The 14,694-nt window shown below is 37.3% G+C and overlaps 1 protein-coding gene across 4 annotated transcripts in view; it reads right to left on the reverse strand.

Moving 5' to 3' along the window:
• The window catches only part of CDC42 (cell division cycle 42), a 390,560-nt gene that overhangs the window by 41,565 nt on the left and 334,301 nt on the right, over positions 1-14,694 (reverse strand). For 2 of the 4 annotated variants that reach the window (XR_010910422.1, XM_060758682.2), the window contains exon 1: positions 13,799-13,919. The exons of 1 other annotated variant lie outside the window; for it this stretch is intronic. The gene's annotated coding sequence lies outside the window, so the exon portion shown is untranslated. Of the gene's footprint in view, positions 1-13,798; positions 13,920-14,694 lie in introns of those variants that run through there. One more of the 4 variants, XM_060758681.2, reaches the window with a different exon arrangement.

Genomic DNA, 14,694 nt, shown 5'->3' on the forward strand with positions numbered 1-14,694 from the left:
TCAATAATAATAATAATAATAATAATAATAATAATAATAATAATAATAATGTAGTTTGAAGGGATTGCATGGGCCATCCAGACCAACCCCCTTCTGCCAGGCAGGAAAAGCACAATCAAATCACCCCTGAGAGATGTCCATTCAGTCTTAATAATAATAATAATAATAATAATAATAATAATAATGTAATTTGAAGGGATGGCATGGGCCATCCAGACCAACCCCCTTCTTCCAGGCAGGAAAAGCACAATCAAATCACCCCTGAGAGATGTCCATTCAGTCTCAATAATAATAATAATAATAATAATAATGTAGTTTGAAGGGATTGCATGGGCCATCCAGACCAACCCCCTTCTGCCAGGCAGGAAAAGCACAATCAAATCACCCCTGAGAGATGTCCATTCAGTCTCAATAATAATAATAATAATAATAATAATGTAGTTTGAATGGAATGCATGGGCCATCCAGACCAACCCCCTTCTGCCAGGCAGGAAAAGCACAATCAAATCACCCCTGACAGATGGCCACCCAGTCTCAATAATAATAATAATAATAATAATAATAATAATAATAATAATGTAGTTTGAAGGGATTGCATGGGCCATCCAGACCAACCCCCTTCTGCCAGGCAGGAAAAGCACAATCAAATCACCCCTGAGAGATGTCCATTCAGTCTCAATAGTAATAATAATAATAATAATAATAATAATGTAATTGAAAGAGAATGTATGGGCCATCCAGTGCAACCCCTTCTGACAGGCAGGAAAAGCACAATCAAAGCACCTCTGACAGAGAGCCATACAGCCTCAATAATAATAATAATAATAATGTAGAATTACTGACAGTGGGATCATTGCAATGATGAACAACAGTGGTGACAGTGTGTCGCCCTGGAAAATTCCTCTCTTGATGTTAACAGCCCACAAAAAACCCAGTTTTCCATTGTTTCATTGCATTTTCAGTGAACTTTCTAATGTTTTCACACATCCCAATGACATCTAGACATTTGATAATCCAACAATGTGACACGATGAGGATTTAAAGATCGAACTGCAAAGACTCTGGCACAAGCCAGTCAAGGTGGTCCCAGTGGTGATCGGCACACTGGGTGCAGTGCCTAAAGACCTTGGCCTGCACTTAAACACAATCGGCGCTGACAAGATTACCATCTGCCAGCTGCAGAAGGCCACCTTACTGGGATCTGCATGCATTATTCGCCGATACATCACACAGTCCTAGACACTTGGGCAGTGTCCGACGTGTGATCCAATACAACAGCCAGCAGAGTGATCTTGTCTGCTGTGGACTTGTCTTGTTGCGTTTCTAATAATAATAATAATAATAATAATAATAATAATAATAATATAGAGTTGGAAGAGATCCCAAAGTCCATCCAGTCTAACCCCCTTCTGCCAGGCAAGAAAAGCACAATCAAAGCACCTCTGACAGAGAGCCATCCAGCTACAACAACAACAATATAGTCAGAAGAGATCACACAGGCCATCTAGTCCATTTTCTTTTTCGATGCAGGAAAAACACAATCAAACCACCCACAACAGATGGTCAACCATCCTCTCTTGGGAAGACAAGCGGACAAATGTCAGCATGCTGGAAGAAGCAAAGACCACCAATATTGAAGCGATGGTCCTCTGACATCAACTCCGCTCGACCGGCCACGTTGTCCGAATGCCCGACCACCGTCTCCTAAAGCAGTTGCTTTACTCCGAACTCAAGAACGGAAAACTGAATGTTGGTGGGCAGGAAAAGAGATTTAAAGATGGGCACAAAGCCAACCTTAAAAACTCTGGCATAGACACAGAGAACTGGAAAGCCCTGGCTCTTGAGTGCTCCAGCTGGAGGTTAGCTGTGACCAGCAGTGCTGTAGAATTAGGGACCCATCTCCTCGGCACCAACTGCTGCTCTGGCCCAGAGTGAAGAGAGAGGGGTCCAGAGGACAGTTCCATCTTGTCTCCTGCATATGTCAACAGTTGGGGACCCCTCCCCCAACACCCACTGCTGCGCCAGAGTGAAGAGAGAGGGGCCAAGGGACAGTTTCATCTTGTCTCCTGCATATGTTATCAGTTGGGGACCACTCCCCACAACAACCACTGCAGCTCTAGGCCAGAATGAAGAGAGAGGGGGCCAGGGGACAGTTCCATCTTGTCTCCTGCATATGTCATCAGCTGGGGGCCCCTCCCCCCAACACCCACTGCCGCTCTGGGCCAAAGTGAAGAGAGAGGGGGCAGGAGACAGTTCCATCTTGTCTCCTGCATATGTCAACAGTTGGGGACCCCTCCCCCCACCACCCACTGCCATTCTGGGCCAGAGTGAAGAGAGAGGGGGCCAGGGGACAGTTCCATCTTGTCTCCTGCATATGTCATCAGTTGGGGACCCTTCCCTCTAACACCCACTGCTGAGCCAGAATGAAGAGAGAGGGACCAAGGGACAGTCCCATCTTGTCTCCTGCATATGACAACAGTTGGGGACCCCTGCCCCCATCGCCAACTGCCACTCTGGGCCAGAGTGAAGAGAGAGGGGCCAGGGGACAGTTCCATCTTGTCTCCTTCATATGTCAACAGTTGGGGACCCCTCTCCCCAGCCCCCACTGCCGCGATGAGCCAGAGTGAAGAGAGAGGAGTCAAGGGACAGTTCCATCTTGTCTCCTGCATATGTCATCAGTTGCGGACCCATCCCCCCAACACCAACTGCTGGGCCAGAGTGAAGAGAGAGGGGCCAAGGGACAGTTTCATCTTGTCTCCTGCATATCAGTTGGGGACCACTCCCCCACAACAACCACTGCCACTCTGGGCCAGAGTGAAGAGAGACGGGGCCGGGGGACAGTTCCATCTTGTCTCCTGCATATGTCATCAGTTGGGGACCCCTCCCCCCAATACCCGCTGCCACTCTGGGCCAGAGTGAAGAGAGAGGGGGCCAGGGGACAGTTCCACCTTGTCTCCTGCATATGTCATCAGTTGGGGACCCCTCCCCCCAATACCCGCTGCCACTCTGGGCCAGAGTGAAGAGAGAGGGGGCCAGGGGACAGTTCCATCTTGTCTCCTGCATATGTGAACAGCTGGGGACCCCTCTCCCCAGCACCCACTGCCGCTCTGGGCCAGAGTGAAGAGAGAGGGGCCAGGGGACAGTTCCATCTTGTCTCCTGCATATGTCAACAGTTGAGGACCCCTCTCCCCAGCACCAACTGCCGCTCTGGGCCAGAGTGAACAGAGAGGGGTACAGGGGACAGTTCCATCTTGTCTCCTGCATATGTCAACAGTTGGGGACCCCTCTCCCCAGCACCAACTGCCGCTCTGGGCCAGAGTGAACAGAGAGGGGTACAGGGGACAATTCCATCTTGTCTCCTGCATATGTCAACAATTGGGGACCCCTGCCCCCATCGCCAACTGCCACTCTGGGCCAGAGTGAAGAGAGAGGGGCCAGGGGAAAGTTCCACAATATAATATAATATAATATAATATAATATAATATAATATAATATAATATAATAATATGATATTATAATTATATATATTTTTATTACATGTAGTATTATTTATAATATTTTCTCATACTCATTCTCACTGCTGAGAGTCCAGGCCTCTCTATGTGGGGAACCCCCACGACTACTCTGAGTCTGTTTCACATATTGCAAAGCTCTCTCTGCCCAGGGAAACACCCTTTTCTTTCTCTGGCCTGAACGCTTGCTTGCTTACTTCCTTCCTGCCCTCCCTCCCCAAGAAGCAGAAGGAAAGGCCCATGTCGTCAACACACAGAAAAGCACACACCCCTGCAATCTCCCTCCATGCCTCTGAGCTCGCCCTACAATTCATCTCATACATGCTTGTCTTTGTGCAAATGCACACAATACAATCCTTAAAATTTCTGGAAACTGTCAACACAATTTCCCCCAATCTTTTAACAGGATGAAAATTTTGCATCACCAAATTACAAGACATTTAAGTTAGATTTGTGCCTTTAAGAACGGAAACAGTGTGTGGCAGCATATGGGGCTGACAGTCTGAACCCCGCACAGGAAATTTAAAATGGATCTCATTATTCTGACGTAATCATTATTATAATATTTATTGATCAATAAAATATATTGACTTCGCCTGTAAATAATCGCCATACTATTAACTGACAAAAAGTGTGTGTGTGTGTGTGCATTTATATATATAGGGCCACCCTATACACACAGAAGTAAATATGAATGATATAGAATATCTATCTAAATAAAAATGTAATGTTTGTTTGTGGGACTAACATAACTCAAAAAAACTACTGAGCCAATTGACACCAAATTTGGACACAAGGCACGTATCAGGCCAACGAGTGACCATCACTCATAAAAACACTGAAAAACACAGCGGAAGAGGCTTAAAAAGCCAAATAAAGAAAAAAATGCATTACAACTCATGCGCAAAACCACATATATACACACACATATACATACATATACACAAATATATATACACCCAAAACACATACACACAGACTGGGCCACAGCAACACGTAGCAGGGGATGGCTAGTAAGATATATCCTATTTGATTTGTTGTTAATCCACTCATTTGGGCTTCATGCAAATCTAGCATTTGCAAAAATTTACTTTCCTATTCAGAGATATAGCTTAACCTATAATGTTTTAGTATATTTTATTATATACTTGCTTGGGGACCCGCCGCTGCCCGGGTTATTTGAGAAAGGAATTGTGCATCAAGTTTGGTCTTTATCTGTTATTTATATGGCTCGCAGTTGTCTCAGGAAGTTAGTGAAGGTACTGTGAGTCCCATCATCTGTGGTCCATCATCCTCCAAACTGCACCAGGATGGAGAGAGGGTCATGGGGGCTCTGTGTGCTAAGTTTGGTCTTGATCAGTCATTGCATGAGGGCCACAGTGGTCTCAGAAAGTGAGTTAAGGTACTGCAAGTCTCATCATCCATAGTCTGTTCTCCCCCAAACCTCACCAGAATGTTGAGTTGGCCATGGGGGCTCTCTGTGCCAAGTTTGGTCTTTATTGGTATTTGGTTGAGTGTCGCTGTGGTTTCAGGAAGTGAGTGAAGGTACTGCAAGTCCCATCATCGATAGTCCGTCCTCCTCCAAACAGCACCGAGATGTAGAGTGGCTCATGGGGGCTCTGTGTGCCAAGATGTGTCCTGATTGGTCATTAGATGAGGGTCGCAGCATTCTTGGGAAGTGAGTGGTGGTACTTGAAGTCCCATCATCCATGGTTTCAACTTGCACTCTTTTCTCCAGCCCCATTTACGAATAGCTACTTGCATTCTGTTTTGTTTCAGCATGATATACTCATGGATATATATTATATTTTACTATATTGTACTATACTGCAGTATTATTACTAATATTACATGTAATATATAATATACAATTCTATTTTATTATCAATCATATGTATACACAGGGAAAGAGGTGTCCATATATATATATCCATGACAGATTTATATATATGTATATATCAGTCATGTATAAATATGACTGATATATATAAAACAGAATTGTATATTATATATTACATGTAATATTAGTAATAATACTGCAGTATAGTGATATAGTACAATATAGTAAAATATAATAATAATAATGTGCTAATAATATAATATACTAGCAGTCCCCTGCCACGCGTTGCTGTGGCCCAGTCTGTGTATGTGTGTGTATATTTATGTATATATGTGGTTTTGCCATGCGTTGTAATGTATTTTTATTTTGGGGGCTTTTAAAGTCCTTTACACTGTGTTTTTCAGTGTTTTTATGAGTGATGGTCACTCGTTGGCCTGATATGTGTATTGTGTCCAAATTTGGTGTCAATTCGTCCAGTGGTTTTTGAATTATGTTAGTCCCACAAACGAACATTACATTTATATATTCACAAATTGATATGTATGGAGCCCTTCTCTCTATCTATGCATCATTTCCAAATCTATATAAATAAAAATATAATGTTCGTTTGTGGGATCAACAGAACTCCAAAACCACTGGACGAATTTACACCAAATTTGGACACAAGACACCTAACAACCCGATGTATGTCCTTCACTCAAAAAAAATTGATTTTGTCATTTGGGAGTTGTAGTTGCTGGGATTTATAGTTCAGCGACAATCAAAGAGCATTCTGAACCCCACCAATGATGGAATTGAACCAAAGTTGACACACAGTTCTCCCATGACCAACAGAAAATACTGGAAGGGTTTGGTGGGCAGTGTCCTTTGGTTTTGGAGTTGTAGTTCACCTACATCCAGAGATCACCGTGGACTCAAACAATGATGGATCTGGACCAAACTCTATACGAATACTCAATATGCCCAAATGTGAACACTGGTGGAGTTTGGGGAAAATTTGGGAGTTGTAGTTGCTGGGATTTGTAGTTCACCTACAATCATAGAGCATTCTGAACCCCACCAATGATGGAATTGGGCCAAACCTCCCACACAGAACCCCCATGGCCACTAGAGTAGGCCACAGCAACATGTGGCCCACTCTACATCCTGTTTCAGTTTGGAGGAGGGTGGATCATGGATGATGGGACTTGCAGTACCTTCACTCACTTACTGAAACCACTGCGACCCTCATCCAATGTCTGATCAAGACCAAATTGGCACAAAGAGCTCCCATGACCCACTCTACATCCTGTTTCAGTTTGGAGGAGGGTGGATCATGGATGATGGGACTTGCTGTACCTATACTCACTTACTGAAACCACTGCGACCCTCATCCAATGTCTGATCAAGACCAAATTGGCACAAAGAGCTCCCATGACCCACTCTACATCCTATTTCAGTTTGGAGGAGGGTGGACCATGGATGATGGGACTTGCTATAGTAAAAAGAAGGTAAAGGTAGTCCCCTAACATTAAGTCCAGTCATGTCTGACTCTGGGGTGTGGTGCTCATCTCCATTTCTAAGCCGAAGAGCCAGCGCTGTCCGTAGACACCTCCAAGGTAATGTGACTGGCATGACTGCATGGAGCGCCGTTACCTTCCCGCCGGAGCAGTACCTATTGATCTACTCACATTTGCATGTTTTCGAACTGCTAGGTTGGCAGAAGCTAGGGCTGACAGCGGAAGCTCACACCGCTCCCCGGAATCAAACCTGCGACCTTTCGATCAACAAGCTCAGCAGCTCAGTGCTTTAACCCACTGCGCCACCGGGGGCTCCTGGGACTTGCTATACCTTCACTCAATTACTGAAACCACTGCGATCCTCATCCAATGACCAATAAAGACCAAACTTGGCATACAGAATTTCCATTACCCACTTTCTCTAATAACCCGGGCAGCGCCGGGTCCCCAAGATAGTAGGCTAATAAAATCTAAATGCACAGCACATAATAATCCTTTGTGGGTGGAATGGGCCTTTAAGGACTGTGAGCCAATGCTAAACAATGGGAACCGTTCATGGATCAGAATTAAACATTATAGAAAAATGCAACTAGAACCTTGCACAGAGAGGGGAAGGACTTCTGCAGGGTTAATCGTGGGCATCAAATAGGAAAGTACCTTAATTATTATTATTCTCTTCCAACCAACCAATCTCTCACAAATTATATATACTACAACACTAGCCGTCCCCTGCCAAGCGTTGCTGTGGCCCAGTTTGTGTATGTGGGTTTTGTGTGTGTATACTGTATATGTGTTTATGTGTGTGTATATATTTGTGTATAAGTGTGTGGATGTATATATGTGTGTGTGTGTGTGTATTTGTGTGCTTATATGTGTACACGCATACTGTGTATGTGTGTATATATGTGTGTGTATTTGTGTATTTATTTGTGTACATGCATATTGGGTATATGTGTGTGCTTGTCTATATTGTGTGTATATGTGTGTATATATATATGTGTGTATATATTTGTGTATTTATATGTGTACATGCATATTGTGTATATGTGTGTGTATGTGTATATGTATAAATGTATGTGTGCATGTGTATATGTATGTATGTGTATGTGTGTGTATATTTGTGTGTGTACATATATATACATGTGTATGAATATAGGCATGTATATATGTATTTGAGTGTATTTATGGTGTATTTTGGGGTTTTTAAGTCTGTTTCGCTGGGGTTTTGTGTTTGTGTGTATTTGTGTATTTATATGTGTACATGCATACTGAGTATATGTGTGTGTTTGTATGTGTATATATATGTGTGTGCGTGGATGTATATATGTATGTGTGTATTTATATGTGTACATGCATATTGTATATATGTGTGCGTTTGTATGTGTATATATATGGATGTATATATGTATGTGTGTATTTGTGTATTTATATGTGTACATGCATATTGTGTATATGTATGTGTATATGTATGTGTGTATATATTTGTATATTTGTGTTTATATGTGCACATGCATATTGTGTATATGCATGTGTATATGTATAAATGTATGTGTGCATGTACGCGTGCATATGTATGTGTATGTATATTTGTGTGTGTTTGTAAATATATATACATGTGTATGAATATATGTATGTATATATGTATTTGAGTGTATTTATGGTGTATTTTGGGGTTTTTAAGTGTTTCGCTGGGGTTTTGTGTTTGTGTGTGTGTATTTATATGTATACATGCATACTGAGTATATGTGTGTGTTTGTATGTGTATATATATGTGTGTGTGGATGTATATATGTGTGTGTATTTGTGTATTTATATGTGTACATGCATATTGTGTATATGTGTGTGCTTGTCTATATTTGTGTGTATATGTGTGTATATATATATGTGTTTATATATTTGTGTGTTTATATGTGTACATTCATTTTGTGTATATGTGTGTGCATGTGTATATGTATATATTTGTGTGTGTTTGTGCATATATGTGTGTGTATGCATGCATATATGTATTTGAGTATATTTATGGTGTATTTTGGGGTTTTTAAGTCTGTTCCGCTGGGGTTTTGTGTGTGTGTGTGTGTGTAGGGGTGATGGACACTCATTGGACTGTTAGGTGTATTGTGTCCAAATGCGGTGTCTATTCGTCCAGTGGTTTTTGAGTTATGTTAATCCCACAAACTAACATTACATTTGTATTTATACAGATGATATAATAAAGTATCTATCTATACACATAATAAAAGTGAAAATATGTTTGTGTGTGTGTGTGTGGCTGGGGTGTCCACTTCCACAGACAGGCTCCCACTTCCACCAAAAGCCCTCCCACAAATGACATTTCAGGTTATATCGAGCGCCATTAATATGTGGACCAATAGTTCTCAACCTGTGGGTCCCCAGATGTTTTGGCCTTCAACTCCCAGAAATCCTAACAGCTGGTGAACTCGCTGGGATTTCTGGGAGTTGTAGGCCAAAACACCCAGGTTGAGAACCATATAATATAACACAAGATACAACAGTTTATATTATTATGTATCGCTATATTATTATACCACAATATATATAATACACAATATATAATTATATATATTGTGGTATAATAATATAGCAATACATAATAATATAAACGGTTGTATCTTGTGTTATTATATATATACACACACACACACACATATACATATATATATCACATAATATTACTAATAATATTGAAGTATAGTGGTACAGAATATAATATTGCAGAAAAGTGGTATATAATATACTAATATATATTGATTTTGTGCTATGCTAATATCAAATATTATATACTGCACATATTAATAATAATATTGCAGTATAGTGGTATAGAATATAGTAACATATAATACTGATATTGTGCTATGCTGATATAAAATATTATATATACTGCACATATTAATAATAATATTGCAGTATAGTGGTATAGAATATAGTAACATATAATACTGATACTGTGCTATGTGCTATGCTAAGAATATTATAGTATAGTGGTATAGACTCTAGTAATATATAATACTGATATTATTATTATATATTGCACATAACCTTACTAATAATATTGCAGTATAGTGGTAGAGAATACAGTAATATATAATGCTGATATTATTATTATATATTGCACATAACCTTACTAATAATATTGCAGTATAGTGGTAGAGAATACAGTAATATATAATACTGATATTGTGCTATGCTGATATAAAATATTATATATATTGCACATAATATTACTAATAATATTGCAGTATAGTGGTAGAGAATACAGTAATATATAATACTGATATTGTGCTATGCTAACATAAAATATTATGTATTTCACATATTACTAGTGGTATAGAATATAGTAATATATAACACTGACATTGTGCTATGTTGATATAAAATATTATATATTGCACATAATATTACTAATAATATTGCAGTATAGTGGTATAGAATATAGTAACATATAATACTGATATTGTGCTATGCTGATATAAAATATTATATATATTGCACATAATATTACTAATAATATTGCAGTATAGTGGTTGAGAATACAGTAATATACACACCCTGTATAATACTGATATTGTGCTATGCTAACATAAAATATTATGTATTTCACATATTACTAGTGGTATAGAATATAGTAATATATAATACTGATATTGTGCTATGCCAATATAAAATATTATGTATTTCACATATTACTAGTGGTATAGAATATAGTAATATATAATACTGACATTATGATATGCTGATATAACATATTATACATTTCACATATTACTAATAATATTGCAGTATAGTGGTATAGAATACAGTAATATATAATACTGATATTGTGCTATGTTAACATAAAATATTATATATTGCACTTAATATTACTAATAATATTTAAGGATAACGGGATAGAATATAGTAACATATAATATTAATATTGTGCTATGTGCTATGCTAATATAAAGAATATTATACTATGAATATTATACTAATATAAAGAATATTATACTAAGAATATTATAGTATAGTGGTATAGACTCTAGTAATATATAATACTGATATTGTGCTATACTGATATTCATTATTATATATTGCACATAATCTTACTAATAATATTGCAGTATAGTGGTATATAGTAACATATAATACTGATATTGTGCTATGCTGATATAAAATATTATGTATTTCACATAATATTACTAGTGGTATAGAATATAGTAATATAAAATACTGATATTGTGCAATGCTGATATAAAATACAATATACAATATACATATTTTATATAATAAATTTATATACATATAATATTGATATTATAATGAAACACAACACTAATAATACAATAATATGTAACAATATATGTATATATTGTTTATACATATATTATTATAATGAAATACATCATAATACTACTTATAATAATATGTAATGATATTATTGTATATAAACACTAATAATAATACAATAATATGTAACAATATATGCATATATTGTATATACATATATTATTATAATGAAATACATCATACTACTAATAATACAGTAATATGTAACAATATTATTGTATTATATCAATATATTATATTTATTATATGTATAGACAACTATATTGTATTATTAGTATTATGTTGTATTTCATTTTAATATTATCAAAATTATATATGTATATACAAAAATTGTATAAAATATATACTATAATATATGTATAATATGCATATACATTTATATGCATATGTATTATATGCATATGTATTATATGTATTATATGTTGTATACACAAAAAATATATGAAATATATAGTGTATTGTATATTCATATAATAAATATAATATATTGATATAATACAATAATATTGTTACATATTATTGTATTATTAGTGTTGTATTTATAATACAATAATATGTAACAATATTATTGTATTATATCAATATATTATATTTATTATATGAATATACAATACACTATATATTTCATATATTTTTGTGTATACAACATATAATACATATATAATTTTGATCTGTAAAAATACTATTGTATTATATCAATATATTATATTTATTATATGAATATACAATACAGTATATATTTTATATAATTTTTGTGTATACATATAATGCATATATAATTTTGATAATATTAAAATGAAATACAACATAATACTAATACTACAATAATATGTAAGAATATTATTAATATTAATATTATTAGGTTTCTATGGCATTCAAATGGCCTTGCAGCTTCCAAGCCTGGCTGCTCCCTGCCATATAGTAATATATACATATAATACATATATAATTTTGATAATCTTAGAATGAAACACAACATAATACTAATACTACAATAATATGTAAGAATATTATTAATATTAATATTATTAGGTTTCTATGGCATTCGAATGGCCTTGCAGGTTCAAAGTCTGGCTGCTCCCTGCCATATAGTAATACATACTCCTACATATAATATTGATAATGTTATGATGAATTACTACATAATACTAATACTACAATACATAAGAATATTATTATTAATAGGTTTCTATGGCATTCAAATGGCCTTGCAGCTTCCAAGTCTGGCTGCTCCCTGTCATATAGTAATATATACATATAATACATATATAATTTTGATGATATTAGAATGAAATACAACATAACATTAATACTACAATATGTAAGAATATTATTAATATTAATATTAATAGGTTTCTATGGCATTCAAATGGCCTTGCAGCTTCAAAGCCTGGCTGCTCCCTGTCATATAGTAATACTCCTATATAATTTTTGTATATACATATAATACATATATAATTTTGATAATATTAGAATGAAATACAACATAACACTAATACTACAATATGTAAGAATATTATTAATATTGATATTAATAGGTTTCTATGGCATTCAAATGGCCTTGCAGCTTCAAAGTCTGGCTGCTCCCTGTCATATAGTAATACTCCTACATTAAATATACTTATTACATACATATAATATTGATAATATTATGATGAATTACTACATAATAGTAATATGTAAGAATATTATTATTATTAATATTATTAGGTTTCTATGGCATTCAAATGGCCTTGCAGCTTCCAAGCCTGGCTGCTCCCTGCCATATAGTAATATATACATATAATACATATATAATTTTGATAATATTAGAATGAAACACAACATAAAACTAATACTACAATATGTAAGAATATTATTAATATTATTATTATTATTATTATTAATAGGTTTCTATGGCATTCAAATGGCCTTGCAGCTTCCAAGCCTGGCTCCTTCCTGTCATATATATAATACTCATTACTGTGGATATAGATATTATATGTATATACAATACAGTATATATTTTATGCAATTTTTGTATATACATATAATACATATATAATTTTGATAATATTAAAATGAAACACAACATAATACTAATACTACAATAATATGTAAGAATATTATTAATATTAATATTATTAGGTTTCTATGGCATTCAAATGGCCTTGCAGCTTCCAAGTCTGGCTGCTCCCTGTCATATAGTAATACTCCTATATAATTTTTGTATATGCATATAATACATATATAATTTTGATAATATTAGAATGAACCACAACATAACACTAATACTACAATATGTAAGAATATTATTAATATTAATATTATTAGGTTTCTATGGCATTCAAATGGCCTTGCAGCTTCCAAGCCTGGCTCCTTCCTGTCATATATATAATACTCCTGCATTAAATGTATTTATTACTGAGGATATAGAATGAGAAGAGTGTCAGCCAAGCCAGTAGGCCCAACTGAGGCCTAGCCGACGCCCCGAAGCCTGCCTCGCGTGACGAAGGGAGGGCGGAAAGGCGAAGGAAGGCCCAGGGAAGACAGCCGGCCGCCCAGCGAAGCGGGGTCCCCGAAGGCAGGCGGCGACGTCCCCCCGCCATCCGCCCCTGCTCACCTCCTTCTCTTCCTTCCTCCTTCCTTCCTTCTTCTCTTCTTCCCTCAGAGCCGGGCGTTGGCAGCTCGCTGCGGGGTCTCCGCGCCTCAGAAGCAAGGGCGGACGTCGCGACGTTCAGCGTGCGCGCTGACGTCACCGCGCTGCCTTGCAGAGAGAGAGAGAGAGAGAGAGAGAGAGAGAGAGAGAGAGAGAGGAAAGAGTGGGCGGAGCTTTCTTGGGGCGGAGCTTTTTTCCTGGTTTTTTTCCCCTGACGTCATCACCTAGCCTGCAGAAAGAAGGGGCGGGGCTTGCAAGGTTTTTTTTTCTTCCCCTGACGTCATCGGCTAGCCTGTAGAGTGGGCGGGGTTTCGAGGAGACACTGGGTTGGCCATGTTTGCAGCAGCATTCGCTCCTGACCTTTCGCCTGCATCTATGTCAGAGATTGGAAACTAGACCAGGAAGGTTTCTATGGCATTCAAATGGCCTCGCAGCTTCAAAGCCTGGCTGCTTCATGTTGGAAACTAGGTTTCTATGGCATTCAAATGGCCTTGCAGCTTCAAAGCCTGGATGATTCCTGTTGCGAGGTTTCTATGGCATTCAAATGGCCTCGCAGCTTCAAAGCCTGGCTGCTTCATGTTGGAAACTAGGTTTCTATGGCATTCAAATGGCCTCGCAGCTTCAAAGCCTGGCTGCTTCCTGTTAGTGAAGGAAAGTTTCTATGGCATTCAAATGGCCTCGCAGCTTCAAAGTCTGGCTGCTTCCTGTTAGTGAAGGAAAGTTTCTATGGCATTCAAATGGCCTCGCAGCTTCAAAGTCTGGCTGCTTCCTGTTGGGAGGTTTCTATGGCATTCAATGGCCTTGCAGCTTTGAAGCCTGGCTGCTTCTTGTTGGAAACTAGGCAAGGGAGGTTTCTATGG

This window comes from Anolis sagrei, chromosome 13, assembly GCF_037176765.1.
Source record: "Anolis sagrei isolate rAnoSag1 chromosome 13, rAnoSag1.mat, whole genome shotgun sequence".
Lineage (NCBI taxonomy): Eukaryota > Metazoa > Chordata > Lepidosauria > Squamata > Dactyloidae > Anolis > Anolis sagrei.